Source organism: Coturnix japonica, chromosome 5 (genome assembly GCF_001577835.2).
Source record: "Coturnix japonica isolate 7356 chromosome 5, Coturnix japonica 2.1, whole genome shotgun sequence".
Lineage (NCBI taxonomy): Eukaryota > Metazoa > Chordata > Aves > Galliformes > Phasianidae > Coturnix > Coturnix japonica.
In genome coordinates this window covers 3,096,832-3,112,776 of record NC_029520.1, presented here as the reverse complement: position 1 = coordinate 3,112,776, position 15,945 = coordinate 3,096,832, and the positions used below count along the sequence as shown (strand labels likewise).

The 15,945-nt window shown below is 45.3% G+C and overlaps 1 protein-coding gene across 4 annotated transcripts in view; it reads left to right on the top strand.

The window, feature by feature from the left end:
* The first annotated feature begins 276 nt into the window (after positions 1 to 276).
* BDNF (brain derived neurotrophic factor) overlaps positions 277 to 15,945 on the top strand; it is a 51,071-nt gene continuing 35,402 nt past the window's right edge. The window contains exons 1-4 of one of the 4 annotated variants that reach the window (XR_004307451.1): positions 277 to 504; positions 3,855 to 3,936; positions 9,454 to 9,556; positions 15,338 to 15,823. The gene's annotated coding sequence lies outside the window, so the exon portion shown is untranslated. Of the gene's footprint in view, positions 505 to 3,854; positions 3,937 to 9,453; positions 9,557 to 15,337; positions 15,824 to 15,945 lie in introns of those variants that run through there. The other 3 variants (XR_004307450.1, XM_032445013.1, XM_015863456.2) reach the window with 3 other exon arrangements.

Below are 15,945 nucleotides of genomic sequence, written 5' to 3'. Positions count from 1 at the left end.
ATCTGCAACCCATATCTTGGGTAACTCCTTGATAAAAAAGGACTGAATCTCATACACCACTGTAACTGGTTATGTATTTCTGTTGATTTCTGATTAAGCAAATGTGTGAAATTCAAAACAGGAATGCTGACAGCTATTGTGCCGATTGGGGAATAGTGAAACACACAGGCTCCGAAAATAACAACATCGTGTCTTTCTGCACTTGTTGAGGTGGAGGCTGCCAACTGATGGCCTGTAGCTCAGAAGCCGCCTGTTCGTGAATGCTTCTGTTCTGTTACGTCATAGGATAAGGTTTCTTGCCCACCACAGCAGTGCCACAGTAAGTTGGGTGTCCTGCTTGAGCTGGCTGAAGGTGAAGTCCATTTTCTACATGCAGTGCGGTACATTGTAAGTGAAACAGGGATGCAAAGGGATTGGAGGAGTATAGAGGAGAGATCTGGCACAGCTCCAGCTCTGGGCGTGCTGTGCTCCTGGGAGGATCCAGGAGATCCACCTTACCCAAAGGTAAAGCACGCTTTAATGAGGAGAACACATTTTTTCTGTGTAAATTTACCAGGATTTTCTGATTGGCTAAAATGAGGTAAAATCCTTTCTCCTTTTAAGGCATTGCACATATAAAAGCTCGTAAGGAATTTGGAGGGACTGGCTGCATCAGCTTCCAGATGGTACCACAGGCTGAGCTGCACCACTGGAACTGGAGCTCACTGGTGGGCACTGGTCTTGGGGTTGGGGTGTTTGGGTGGAAGTGCTGCTCAACCAAAGCTACTGGTGAACATGCCCAACCACTGCAGTGGCAGCCACCATTGCCCCCACTGCCAGCCATCCTCATGCCCAAAAATGTGAGCAGCTGAAACACGTACTACAGAGCTGTTAGGAGCAAACTTTGTAAACTGCATTGTCATGGAGACAGTATGGATCAGCTGAAGGAGCATATGGTTCTTTACTCCTTCGAGCTATCACTGGAAGGAGTAGACTGAGGAATATATTTAGTGTTTTCTTTTCAGCAGATGACTAAAGATAAGGAAATAAAATTAGCTTGAGAAAATCCTCCTCCTTCTCTATGGGAAGTTGGCTGCTGTTCACTCTGCATTAGAAAAATATTACAGAGATCTCTTGTTTTACAGCTGATCACTGATAGGCATTTTGGAAAGGTCAGATCTGAGAGCTGCTTTTCAGAGATACACGAAGGAAAACATGAGTGGTTTTTTCCCTCGAAATTATAGGGATTTGCTTCTCTTAAAAGCAGGGTCAGTGTGTGATCTTTAAAGCTAAATCTTCCTTAAGACTTTGGGGATCTCAGCCGTACCCTCTTGCCTAGGATCACGTGGCAGTTCTGGGGCATGCTGGGGGCTCTCCTTGTGGGGTTTGTAATGCATTTAGTAGGGCTATGGTGGAAATAAGGGAGCCCTTTGTCTCACAGTGTTGGAAAGAGATGAACTCAGCTAAAAAAAGACAGTGAAATTGTTGATGATATCACTATTTTTCAAGAAAAGCTTTGTTTTGGGAGATGGGAAAGACATTTTTGTTTAAGAAACAAACAAAAGCATCATGTAAAAATAATTGACTGGCCTTATGAACTCATTCGTGAGCAACTGGACCGCTGGAGTTCGTACAAGTTAGACAACAGATATAAATATCTAATTACACTTCTTCAGCAGCCAGTCCTCAGATGGGAACAGTATGAGTATAATTCACTCACTAATTAACATTTTGAGTAAACGATGGATTATTCTCTGCCTTTATTTGTGCTCAGAAGGGATGGCCTGACTGCAGCATCCCAAACAGAATTACTTTAGGCAAGATGTTCCCATTGCCAGGCTGAACCCTGTGGCTCAGGTGGAAGAGGATGATAGGAAATTCCTTCCACCTGGTTGTGGTCTGCTTAGGAGCAGTTATATTCTTTCCCCATCATGTATGAATTAGCATAGTATCTGAGGAATTTCAGGGCTTACTCAGCGATACCTTTCTGTACAGGAGAAACAAGGCACAAATGGAGATACTGGCTAAAGCAGCTCTCTCTGCAGCCCCTGGCTCTTTGGTGACAGAACTGCTTTTTAAGAGGGAAGGGAAGGGAAAGGTGGGGGGTGTACAGATAGCTGAAAAGCTGCTAACAGCCCCATCCTGGCAGGGAAACTGTTTCTATTGTTTCTGCTCTCTAATGGGCAGGTATGGGACCTGGGGTCAGGGGAGGGGATATTATGCAGACCTGCTTTCTTGCTCTCTTCCCAGATTTGGGGTGCTGGGCAAGAACTTGTCTGCCTGAGCAGAAGGAGAAGGGGAAAGAAACATCACAACCAGGACGACACAAGAATAGCTTTGGCTGTGATTCAGCACATGCAAATTTGACTTTACTGGGACTAGGTGTTTTGATGGACTGTGACCTTCTTACACGTTTTTCCACAAAACTGCATCCATTTTGCACTTGGAAAGTCTTTTTTGATCACAGAACTATCTATTTTGGTGTAAATGGTGCTACAGACTGCTCAACCGAAGTGCTAAATAGGATGCGGAGAAGACTGTGAAGCTGAGCAACCAAAAGACGGGAGGTGCTTGAATTGACACTGCCAAACACTTGAAGTTTGGCCAAGTTTTCCGTCTCTCAAAACCAGTACTTGTAATGCTCCATAATGGGCGATGTTATATACCAGACAGAAGGCATGTATTACACAATGGAATTTGATGGTTTTAGCCACGTGTATAATTAGTGATAGCAGCTTGGTAATGGTAACACTGAGAAATACTTTTGCCGTCTCTTCTTTACATTAGATTGAATCTTTCCCAAGGAGGAAAATCTAGGAGGCACTAGTCAGTCACTGACTCACTCTCAGCTGCCTCTTTGCTAAACCCTGAATGTATGCCATAGTAAGTTATTTGTCACAGTGACTCAGCATTGTAGGCTCCTTTTTAATTTCTCTCCCTCACCACAGAGCCAAGAAAATCTCCCACCTCCCCATGCCGTATGCTACTGAGATTGCAGTTTGTATCATCGGCCAAAGGATAAAGAATTTAAATTTGTGCTAGGAGCCTTATAAGGGCATTAACACTTGCGTTTGGGTTGGACGTCACTATGGCAAGCAAAGGAAAGGTGCCAATAATAGATCCCCGGTGTTTGTACATCGCACAGTGACTATTTGTGCCATCCGTGGGAAACGGAGTGATATGCCAGACGGTGAAGTGTTTCATTTAGCCCCAGTCATGGGGGCCGGTCCCGCACACAGCCTCGCTCAGTCGTGTGTCCCTGCTCCTGCAGAGCTCAGCCAGCGTCTGCCACGAGGAAGAGGAGGAGGGAGGTGGCGAGACTGGCACTCGCAGGTCGGCCCCATGCCTTGCCCTGCTGTCAGGCAACTCCCTTCAGCCCCAAAAACTCAAATTAAACAGCAGTGGCCCTGAGCCATGACAGTGTGAGCCTACATTTCTGCAATGGCCGCGTTAGGCTGTAGCAGTGTCTTGCCCATGGAGCTGGAGCACGAAGGCAGTGTCCCTGCTGCCTGTGGCACTGGAAAGCAGGAGAGTGTGGCTGTGTCTCTGCCAAGTGTTTCCGTGTGGCATCATTTTGTGTTTGCTCAGTTAATGACCTGCTTTCCTACTGCTCCTTCCCTCAGGCCTTATTGGCCACAGGTGTGACCTGTGGAAGATTTATACCTCAGGCAAGGAAGCTACACACTGCCATGGTGACTAACACATGGGGCTCAATGCAGCTTGCTCTGTACTTATCCACTGTGAGCAGCACGGGGATCAGAGCAACTAGTGAGAGTTCTCTTTAAGGGGGGGGGGGGGGGAGCCTGTAAGCAAAGGTGCACAAATACTCTGAGTGGAGAGCACATTTGACAAATTGTTTTGTATTTTATTCCCAGCCAATACAAACTACTCAAAGCTCAGTCAGAGGATGCTTGAATGAAGTTGGAATCAAATCCATCCATCTCCTTGGTTGTCATGGTAAGAGAATGGCTCTTGATTAAAAATTAATGCAGCTAATGAAGGAAGACCAAAACCATTTCCACTTTGTGCCCTACATGATGGGCGATGATTGAAAGGGGAAAAAAGATTAATCAAATTACAGTAGTATTTGCATGCCTACAAATGGAACCCCATGTTAATCTGACTTCCTTCCCAGCTGTTTTATGATTAAGTTTTTCAGTTAAGAACACCATGCTTCCTCAACCCTCAGTCTCTCTCAATGCTGTGAGGGATGCTGCCTGATGGGGGGGGGGAGAGCTGTGTGCAGGGCATTTGGGAGCCCTAGGTACAGGTGTGCTTGCCAGCCTACAGCCAAGTAACTCGCGGTGTGCCAGGCACTAGCTGCTGCTTCCTAGCCAGGGTTTTGCACAAATGAAATGGCTGTGAGCTATGCTCGGTGTTGAGGCTCCATGCTGGCCAGACAGGTAGGATGGCTGTACTCTTCTCCCTGGTGGGTGGCATGGCTTCAGCTGCTGGAATCTTCAGGGCTGCTTTATGTGCTGGTGAGGACAGAGCAAGCTCTTACAGTTGACATGCAATTCATCAAGAATCTCTCTAGATCACCCCCATGCCAGGGCGTAGGGACAAGGCAGCTCAACAGAGCTCTGCATGGACTGTTTTCTCCCTGAATCCTCTCTGCTCTTCCCTTCCTTGTTATTTGAGCATTTATCTAGGAGATGTGAAGGTCAAGTACGTTGGCCTGTAGATGGAGGTGGTGTTTGCTTTGTGTCAGCTGGGAACCGGGTGAGCTGCAGGCTGTCAGAGTTGCCTCACGGTCAGTGAATTCCCTGCTCCAGGCTCATCTGAAACACCAATTTTGAATTCCAGGGAAAGTGTTCTGAGGCCAGGAGAAGAGTAAATAACATGTCAGCCTTGAAAACCCCAGCTGCGCATGCCCACCTGAATGTCAATATGAGTGCGTGTATATATAGATGTGTATTTGTCACCACTGCATTTTTTCCATTGTACATGCAGCACTCTACTGGTGTCTGTCCGTGATGATGCATATTGCAAGTGTCTGGTTATGCTGTGTGCTGGCTCTGGAGTTAAGAGGCGAAGCAAAACATCTGAAGTATGTTACTGAAATAGTGACCAAAGCTGAAAAAAATGTCTGACTCCCAGGTTACTGAAATGTTAGAAATACTCTCGTGTCAGGTCTTGGAACGTGTTGTTTCCTGAAGCTGCTTATTCACAGCCCTCCAGTGTTGAAACACTGGCAGGGGGGTCTCCATCAGCAGAGCTGCTGGCTTCTTTGTGTGCTGCAGAGCTTCCCTCGGGCCCACCATGTCACCAGTGGTGCCCCTGCAGCATCAAGCACTCCTTCCTTTCTTTGCAATGCTCAGTCATCCTTTTGTCTTCTGTGAACTTTCAGCTGGAACCATATAGAGTGCAGGAACTAGCTGCGTACACAGTCATCTTGTGCATACAGAGGTAACGCTACAGGATTTCTTTCTCTGAAGAAAATGATAAACATCTTTGGGAAAAGATGAGGATAGATTTCATGCTGCTGTTGAAACTTGAAGCATTTTTTGGTAGTGATCTGTGTTCCATAAGTGGCAAAATACTTCTAGCCTTTCTTCTCTGATTGCTGACTATAGCCACATGGATGTTTTGGAAGACAGCGCTCATCTGTTCTATCAGTGAGTGAACGTGGCATCCTTCTGATGATGCCCTAAGAACTGAGGCTCTGTGGTGCTCATGTGGTAGGTGGAAGTGACCTCCCGTAGAAGTGAAAGCAGAAGGGGAAGACACTGCTGGAAATCCTTGTCCTGAGCACCCTTTGGGTAGGAGGTTGGTGAAGACCTAGTGGGCCACTGCCATCTGGTATTGAGTCCCCTCCTCTGCAGACAGTGTTTGGGATTTGCCTTGGTGGCATGAAGTGGCTTTTGTCCTGCACAATGCTCAGCTCAACAGATGATCTCTAAATTAGATGACAAAACAAGCAATGGCTTGTGAACACAACCTAAAGTTTGGCTTTGCTCTTGTAGAAGAACTGCAGGCTACGAGGTCAGGAAGCAAAGCTCTGAGCTCTTTCTTTGTCCCCATTAGACTATTGGGCTGTTCTTGTATCTTCTACAACAGCTACAGATAAGGACACATCAACCAGCCTTAACTTGTGCTCAGGCCACCTCAGCCTCCATGTGGCCTGGTCCTTGGAGCAGTTCTGGCTAGTGGGTGCATTGTGGGCTGGAAAAGCCCACAGGGACATCCTTCCTCAGTACCTTCCCACTGCAGCAGGCTAGAGCTGCTGCCAGCACTAGTGCTTCACACCCAGCTTAAGCCTTGTGTTGATTGTGTGAACAAACAGCCCACAGAGGCAGCGTTTCCACTTTGAGAGTTTAGAAACTGAGGCATGCAGACAAGGAAACTCTTCCACTGTGTGCATGATTGTAGAGCCTTTAATTTCTAGTTGTGCTTTCCGGCTGTACATTCTCAAGGAATGCTCCTTTCGTTATGATGACTACTCCCAGACAGGGCTCAGCTGCTGTGCGGCCACTGGGGCAGTGCTGGGCTGTTCCACACAGCATAATGTGGACACAAGCAGAGGGTGGGACAAAGGGATGTAGCCAGGGCTGGGAAGCAGAGCAGTGAATTGCTGTGGGAACCTCAGGATGCTGGCAGGCCATGGGAAGCTCCCTGGAGTACCAATGCTTACAGCGTGCAGGTTGCAGGGGCTGCACTTCTTAATGCCTGTGATGAAAATGGGTATCCAGCCCTGCGAGAGGTGAGATTACCTTTGCTAGAGATGACCTTGTGGATGTCACCATCGGACACTGCAAAGCTTTCATGTCAGATTCATTTTTCTGTGCATGAAGCAGGCTTGCTTTCTCTTGTGGCACTTTGTTCAGAGGGCCGTGGGCTGCCTGAACCTTCGCCACTACTGCTGTCACCCTCTAATAAAGGCATTGATTTGTAGCATGGAGCTGGGATACCTGGGACAGCTGTCACTCTGCCCCAAAGTCATAAATCCTCATGGCCTCCCTCATCTGCCAGTCCTCTGTGATTAAAGCGAGAGCTCCTCTGAGCAATGAATCACCGCAGCTCATAGGCATTCACTTGCCACCTTACCACTGCAGCCCACTCTGCGTGTTGTCCAGGCAGGGTTTGCCTGACATAAACAATAGATAAGATGTCAAACATGCAGGATTGCTCTGGAAGGAAATAGCAATGATCTCCGCAGCTCCAGGTTTCTTTTTTCTTTTTAAGCTTGGAAATCAAATGTGGGGGTTCTCCAAAACCAACACAGACGCTTGGGTGGTTGGCACTTTCCTTTGTTTGTGTATATAGAACACGTTTTGGTGCAGCAGGGAGAGAGAGATGCCATTAATACCTAGTACTAAGCATGCAAATTACTACTAGGTTTTGTGTAAGCAATTTAGAACCCCTTGGTTTTTTCCACAGTGCTCCCTTCTATTTATCAGTTTCTTCCCTGTGCTTCCCTGATCACCTGCATCTTCATTCATCATTCATTTACACAGCCACTCTGAGTATCAGAAACCAATTTCCTCCCTGAACCTGGTCCTGTACCAAAGCAATGCTACCCTGCATGAAAGAGATGTTATGAAGGTATATGCTGTTCTGAGCAGAGGAGTGTGTCGCAGGAGGTGGATTAAGACTAAAAAGAAGACAGAACTCTGTGTTTCATGGAATAAGTCTTGTTTTGAGCTCAGCATCCCTCCACAACAGAAAAATAGATGCTTTCCACTTAGTTCTCCCACGCAGGTTTGCAAACTGTCGTCAAGCCACACGTCAAGGTAACGGACACTGAAGTTTGACTCGTGCTTTTGTTCTCCTCTAGCTCCTGTGTCCCCAAGGTCTGTCTCTGCTCAGACAAGTCAACAGGCCCCAGCCCACCCAACAAGCAGCTGGCGAGCAGCTCCCGATGCCGTATGTGGCTCTGCTGCTGATTCACTGCCTTGACAAAGATCCAAGGGCCCCACTTCGCACTCCCTCCAGGGCGTGCGTGCGTCTGCATGCAAGCACGCCACAGGCAGACCGTGCTCCAGTCCTATCTGCAGATAGTGAATGTAAATCACCTACAGTGTTGCACAACCACCGCGTTATATCCGTGCAAATCGGTCAGTCTGCTCACCTGCACAAGCGCTTGATCCCTTGTCTCTGCCTGGTGCATCTTGTGCAGGTGTTAATGACCTCAGCCACCTGGCCCCTCCACAAGGTAAGGAGCTCCTGCAGCTCTTGTTATCTTCTCGGAGGTAGGGTTGGGGGAGCTGATGGATGTTGGGTTGGGAGTCATCCTGGAATGTCCAGGCTTGCATTGCATACCCCTGCTTCTCGCTGACACCTGCATCCCCACATAGGCTGTGTATATGTAGAATGTGGAGGTGAGATTTGCTATGGTGGCTCTTATACCACACGCTGCTCTAGGTTTACAGAAAGAAGCATTCTTACTGCTTAGTACTTAACTGCTTTCAGGGGTAATGTGCAGTTCAATAGCCAAGTGAGAAGACCTTTGCAAATCTAGCTGCAAATTACATGTGAGAAATAACAGCAATGTTTTGAAACTGTTGCTGTCAGCTTTAGTGTTCTGGTGTTGCTTTGGTTCTGCTAGGGTTGAGGAAACATACTTCCCAGGAGCTTCATGTTCTGCTCTTGCATCTTTGCTTACCCCCACAGCACAGCAGGAGCAGTACTCATGAAGGGATAAGATCCATAGAAGAGCATGACAGAGACTTGAAGTACTCCTGGTGTCTTTCACTCCATCTCACGCTAAATAACTGCTCCATCCATGTTCTTGTTGTAGCAATCCTGCCAGCACTTCTCCAGCACGCAGGTTTCAGATAGCCCTTTGCAACTTACAGAGCTCTGGGAGCTGAGCAAGAACACATCTGTAGTGTTGCTATCAGAAGCAGCTGAGGGAACTGGGGTTGCTCAGTCTGGAGAAGGCTCAGGAAGACTATTGCTTTTTACAACTCCCTGAAAGTAGGTTTGTAGTGAGGTGAGTCTCTTCTCCAAGGTGATGGTGATAGGACAAGGGGTAATGGCTTCAAATTGCACCAGGGAAGGTTCAGGTTGGGTATTCTCAGGAGTAGTGAGGCATCAGAACAAGCTGCCCATAGTGGTGTGGAGTCACTGTCACTAGAGGTATTCAGGAGGCATGGAGGTGTGACACTGAGGGACATGATTAGTGGGCATGGTCAGGGTGGGTTGGAGTTAGGCTTGGGGATCTTAGTGGTTTTCTCCAACCTTAATGGCCCTATGATTCCATCAGCCATTCTGTAACCTCTGATTCTTATCTTTTATATCATTGTATTTCTGTTCTGTTTTGTAGTCAGACTTAACATGCACATCAATGTGTATGTGTGTACATATTATTCATGTACATGTCTGGAAAGGTTGGGAAGCAGCAGGCCAGGATGTTGCCCAGCCTTCTACTCTAGCACACAGTATTCCTGTTTCGTGCGACCACAACCCTCAGAGCTGGAGCTCTCATGCCATTCCTGCAGGTGCTAACCCAGCCTCTCCTCTGCCCTGCAGCAGGACAGCCCAGCATCCTTGGCACCAGCAAGAGCACACAGGAGTGACAGAAGCCATGGCCCACCTGCCTCCCCTCCTCTAAGCATGGCCATGTTTCTGTAAGGTAAGTCTGGAAAGGCTCATGTCACCCCTGCCTAAACTGCTCTGGGAGAAGTGGATTTCAAGGGCTGCCATCCAAGCACAAAGCTCTGATTTCAATCTCTTCCCAAGAATTTTGCTCTGAGCTGTAGGCAGCACCTGGAGATGACTACTCTCGCCTGCAGTCTCCACACACCTGAGGTGTTCTGGTGGCCCCCATTTCTGCCCAGCTGCTGTCACACCCAATAGAACAGCATTTCCCACTGTCCCCAGTGGGCACCTTGTCACCCACTCCACTCCTTTCTGGAGGTGCCTGGGCAGCAGCAATGAAGCAGCAAGCGAGGCTAAGAAATGGTACAAAATGACACCTGTTGGGTCAGGGAGGACTGGTGATAGGACTCAGCACATCAGGTTCATCTGCTGCACGTGGCTGTCAGCACAGACCCTCTGTACTTCTGGGCTTGAGAGCAACAGGTTACCTGCTGGCACTTCAGGGCTGTTTGTGTTGGTAAATACAAGTGGAGAGGAATAAGCTCTAGTAGTGACTTTGCACAGTAAAAACCTTCTATAAAGGATGAAGCAGAAAAGGTAGTATTTAGTTAGCTCCATCAAATTATCAGTACAGAAAAGTGATAGCTGGAATGGCTTGAGCTATTGTAGGTGGCTTCCTTCATTGTGTCAGAGGGAGGACCAAGGCAGGGCAGACAGCTCCCACTCTGTGCAGCATAGCTCAGCCCCACAGAACCACTGATCTAGAGCAGTTCAGGGTTCAGCCTGTGCTATTCAGACCCCATTTAAGGCAACTGTCTTCTGAATCATTTCATCTTACCATAGCTGTTTCTTGCATTGCTCCACTCTTTGAGATTGTTCTTTAGGCCAGTACCCAAAATACATTTTTTGAAAGAGGCTGGGTGGTGAAGGAGGTGTCAAAATAGGACCAGGTGACTTATATGCTGCTGATTAAGTTTAAATAATTGAAAAGTGCTGGTATTCTATGACTTTCTTCTACGTACTTGCGATTAATCATTTGTTTTTCAGCCTAAGGTTTTCCTTCTAGACTTCACTCCCAGATTTTTCCTCCTGAGTTCTGCCACGTACTTTAGATTTACTGAGGATTACTCCTAAGCATGGCATGTCGAAAGATTTGTGAGAAAGCTGAGAATAAGATAAATGTGAGATTATGAGAGACAGCATCTTCACAGCAATTGTATCTTTCAGAGAGCAATCAGACCCACTGAAAGGCAGGGAAACCTCAGGCCAAGTTTCAGTTCAGTCTCACGTAAGCAAGCACACCTCAGAGACTGAAATTACTAACAATGATGATAGTAATCTGGAGTGTTCCTAACAAATAATTTGGAGTGACTTTTATTGTCGTTATCTGAATCTTCACACCTCCTTTCCCTGGTAGTATCTGGGTTAATTTCATGTTAGAAAACAGGCTGCATCACAAAGGAAAGAGGAAAAAAAAAAAAAAAAAGGATAGAAAAAGAAAACTGAGTCACCAATAAGAGATGGGAAAACATTGGCATAGATCATCAGCTCTTCAGGCCCACTTGTTGTCCCAAGTGCTGATGGATGAAAAGCTGAGGGCGGGAGCGGGCACAGGGCACAGGAATTGCGCTGTGACCCATGGGTAGATAAAAGCCTGAGGGAAAGCACCGTGAGCCCAAGAAGGCTTAAAGCAGGCTAGAAAATCTGATTGCTGCTCTCTCCAATGTTCTACTTTATCTTTTGATTTACGTTAACAATGAAAATTGTTTTACCCCCAAATTTATCATTGCTCCTTGTCAGTACTTTACAGCTAGGCAGCAGGAGTGGGCACATATGCTTGAGATTATGACATAAATGCTTTTGCATGCATGTTTTCCCAGTGTCAAAATAACATACCCAGTGGGTATGGGGAAAGAGTCATTATATTTATTTATTTTTCTTTAAAGAGTTGGGACTGCCAGATCTTGACCTTATTGTTGGTAAACTGCTCAGAGACAGAGTAGCAATAATCAATCATTTACAGCCAGCTTAAATGCTCCCTGCTTTGCTTTTTTTTTTTGTAAGAGGGACGTGAAAAGGTCCTTCAAAGCCATAAGGATTAGCTCACATTTATGAAGGATCTGAGATTTTTGTGTTGAATACCGTGGCTGGATGTGATGCTCTTACTGATAAGGACTGCATGGCATGCAGACTCGCACATAAATTATTTGCATCATTTTGTGGAATTACGTTTAGCAGTGTGATCATCAACCAATGATCAGACTGGTAAACTAAAACAGGATGTGATCTAGTCCATACAAGAGAAACAGGTTCATTAAATCAAGTAGATCTGTATTTTTCTCATATTTCTCAATTTAAGCAGTCTCTACTGAAAATCTCAGTTTGCAGTCATGCTTCAAAGTATTTATTCTTAACTATTGATGTTGTGTTGCTCTCCATTTTATCTTTGTTTCTCCAAGAAAGCTAGTACATAGCAGCTTGTGACACTGATGTTAAGAAAGATCCTTACCATTAAACAGTTATTTAGAACCAAAAGCCTTTGCCCTAAGATACATATGGTTTCACTTAAGCAGAAATCACCGCTTTATGTTAGGAAATATTGTTTTCATCATAAAAGGTAAGTGTTCCCAGAAGCATATTAAAATGCTCAGAAATACAAAAGAAAAATATTGGAATTCGATCTCGGGGTACCAATGTAAAAATATTTAAATATGTTATAAATTGAGCAGATCCAGCACTGTTCACTGAAGAGCCTTTCAGGTTATTAAAATACTTTGTGTTCAGTGAGAGACACTAAAAGCAATCATGCAGTTTGTGCATTGTTCAATGTTAGGAACACTTCTGGATATACTTCTTCAATAACATTCCCTAGGTCACAGTAAGGGAAGCTGTTGATCACAGCCTGAACCTCTGATTAACCATCTGAGGAAAGAGACGAGTCAGCTGCATGAGCACAGGTGAAGGTAATTTATCTGTGCTCCTGGAAGGGGTGAAGCTTGACTCCACCTCTCCTAGATCCCATTTAAGGGCTGACCACCACTAAGGTAGCATCTCTTTCTGGAGATTGCTTTGTGGAGTTTTTGGGGTGAGCCTCAACACTGGTGAGCATCCATCTTGACTGAATGCCTCAGCACTGCTGTCTTTTCTTAGATATTCTCTGGCTGTCCATTTACTCTGTAATAACAACTATACACTTGTATTATTCCAACTATAGAGTCACAAACGAAACCTTCAGCTCCTATGAGGAGCAGTGAAACTAGAAGAGCACATCATAAAAGAAAGTAGAAGGGAATAGGTATAGATTGTATTTAATTCAGCTCTAGTAGAGGGGATGAAAGGACTTGAATGGCTGAAGTGGACAGATTCCCAATGAAATCCACTCACCCAAAGGCTTGGCATGTGCACTGTGTGTAACCCTTGGAGCACATGGAAAAGAGCAAGGTGGTGATCAGCCTTTCTTGCTAGGAAACAACTGATAGGGTGAGAGGTAATGTATTTAATTTACTTCCAGGGGAAGTTCAGGTTGGATATAAGGAAAAACTTCTCAGAGTGGTGAGGCATTGGAACAGGCTGTCCATGGGGGTGGTGGAGCCACCATGTCCATGGATCTGTTCAAGAAATGTGGACATGCAACACCATGGAAATGGTTAGTGGGCGTGATGGGGATGGGCTGGAGTTGGACTTGGAGATCTTAGTGATCTTCTCCGGCCTTAATGACTCCATGGTTCCCCAAGGTGAGATGGCGAAGGAAATAATGGTGCTTTTATACCAGTCTGGCTCTTAGTCTTGGAAATGCAGGAGATGATTTTGTCATCCCCTCTGGAGCAAAAGGGAGAGTGCTGCAAAGTGAGCAAAACCAACCTCAAATGTGTGATGCAAATTGAAAATATAAGTAGTAGCAGTATTTTTACCAGCTGTTTTTTAACTCTGCTGGGTTTGGTGCTTTTGCAATAAAATCTTGACTAAGCTTGCGTAGGATCTTCCCTTAGGCTTGCCCCTTTCCTTGAGCCATTTGATTCTGGAAAGAGTTCAAACCCCAACTCTGTCACCTCACAATGATTAAGAACAAGAGATATAATTCACCTCAATAAACAGTGCATCTAAAGAGATGTACTATGTTGAGTTTGGAACTGCTTTCAGTAACAGCAATGAACAACCCTATCAAAAAGTTAAGCAGGTGTAACCAGCACCGTGTGAGGCACAGATGATCATGCAAATCCCCAGTAGACAACAAATGTACGCAAGGCTTCGTGTGTGCCAAGAGCCCTGAGCTCAAACCTGCACATAACTCTGCAAAATAATATTTCCTCTATGAAAACATGTCACTGCTGTGACTGCCAGGTCTACCAGCAGGATGAGGCCTCTATGGCCTCTATGTTCTCACCCCAATACCTGTTTCTGAAGCTGCCAGCCTTGCCAAACAGAGATGGTGAGGCCATGGTGTCTGGTAGGTGATTTGCCCCCAGGGGCTTCCGTGCACTTTGTAGTGAATGTTTTGAAAAGACCTTGTGTTAAAGGACCCTTGCAGGAATTCCTATGCAGGGAAAGCTTTTATTTATTTAGGTCAACTTTAACACTATTTCCTGACTGTTGTGAATACCATCTCATGGGAGAATTTGTTTGTCATTTTAGTCACAGAATGATAGGATAAAAATATCCCAGTCAATTGCAAGTCTAGTTGGTATGGGAACTGGTTTTTGGTTTTGTTTTTTTTTCATGTGATTTTTAAAAATTTATTAATTATTCATTTATTTGTTGTTGTTAACTCGGTATTGGAGCCTAGGTGGAGGTTATTGCCTTACTAATTGCCCTTAATCCAGTGGTGGCCTTCTAACAGTCCATCTCTATTTTTTACCATCCTTTAGAGTGCTTTTCTCCTACGTTGCTGTTTCCCTGTTCCCAACATCCTTCGTTGTTATCCCGCTTCTTCCTTTTATTTTTACTCAAAGGAGTTAAAGGTAACACAGCTACATTTGAAAAAGTTCATCACATAAATGCAGAAACAAAGTCAAGGGTCACTCTTACACGGAATTCTTCAGCATTCCACCTTAATTCTCAGTCACTCTTGTCTTGATACATGCCTAATTCCTGGTGCTGGCTTGCTAAGCTCGTGTATAGTGCCTTCAACAGCTATTTTGTTCTTAACAATAACACATCTCCATCACACTGAATCAGGTTCAAATACACAGCTGTTACAGAGAAGTCCCATTCAAGCTGATAGGGTATTTGACTGTAAAGAAGTAGATTAATATAGTTTTAGAGATAGTTTCCTTTTAAACATTAGTTTATAAAGGAACTGAAGTGTGTGTTTACTTTTTGCTTATAAGTACAATTAAGACAAATCCCCTGTGGTTCTGGAAGTGCTGAAGTTCCCCCCTAACTCAGAGTTATACCCCCTAACTCAGAGCTATACCAAACAGCATTTTAAAATGTTGTGAGGTGAGCTGTATCTTTTCTTTTTTCCCTCCCAAGTTCACAGTGTCTGTTTGCTCTTTTTAAAGGAGCATGAAGAGAGTCAGTTTAAAAGGTTGATCTGTCGGCAAATACTTCCCCTGTGGTAACATGAAGTGAAATGCATTCTTCATTGGAGAAGGAAATCGTCCCCCAGTATGTCAAAGCACCCAGTAATCAGGTTGCAATAGTAACAGATTACGGCTGTCATGTTTCTTTTTTCTCCAGGTTCTGATTTCTCTCCCTATCTCTGGTTTTATTCTAGTAAGAGATACCCAGTGGCTCATTTTGCTCAGGTCATCCAGGAGAACTTACGTGGGCCAATAGTTTCCATTACATTTATCTCATCTCCTGTCTTTTGCAGCTAACCTAAGTGAGTGCCACACAAGCAGATGAGATATAGCCTGAAATGCATTTGCATCAGTGGTAGTCTGAGAAAAACAAAGCAGGGATGTTTAATTCTAGAAGTTGTCCTGTATCACACCTTCTCCATAAATAACAAAAGTAGCTTCGGGAAAACTATTCCAGCTTTGCTGCTGTCTCTGTAGCATGAGAGCAATGTCCAAGGCATCCAGCACTGGGATGGTGGGAACCTAGTTGTTCCCTGACTTAGAGTTTTCCTATGGGCGCTGACCTTGAACCAGACTTTGGTCTCTCCCTTGGTTTTAACAATCATAAAGGTGAGCTTGCCACAATTTGAGATCTTTCTGAGAAGTTCCCAAATCACTGCTGTGATGGGGAGAAGTCATCGCCCCATGCCAACGTGCACTTGGAGGGTGCTCACTGCTCGCTGTGCACCTTAAGGTGCAACCACGAGACACACTCAATGCAGACTGCCTACTCCATAGGATTTCCTGGTACTTTGAGGAGACAGAAAGCAAAATGTAATGTTCTAGTTCTTTAAAGGAGGACTGAGCATTAGTGGGAGGCTTGTTTAGTATCTGAGTGGGATCATGACTACGATGTTCATCT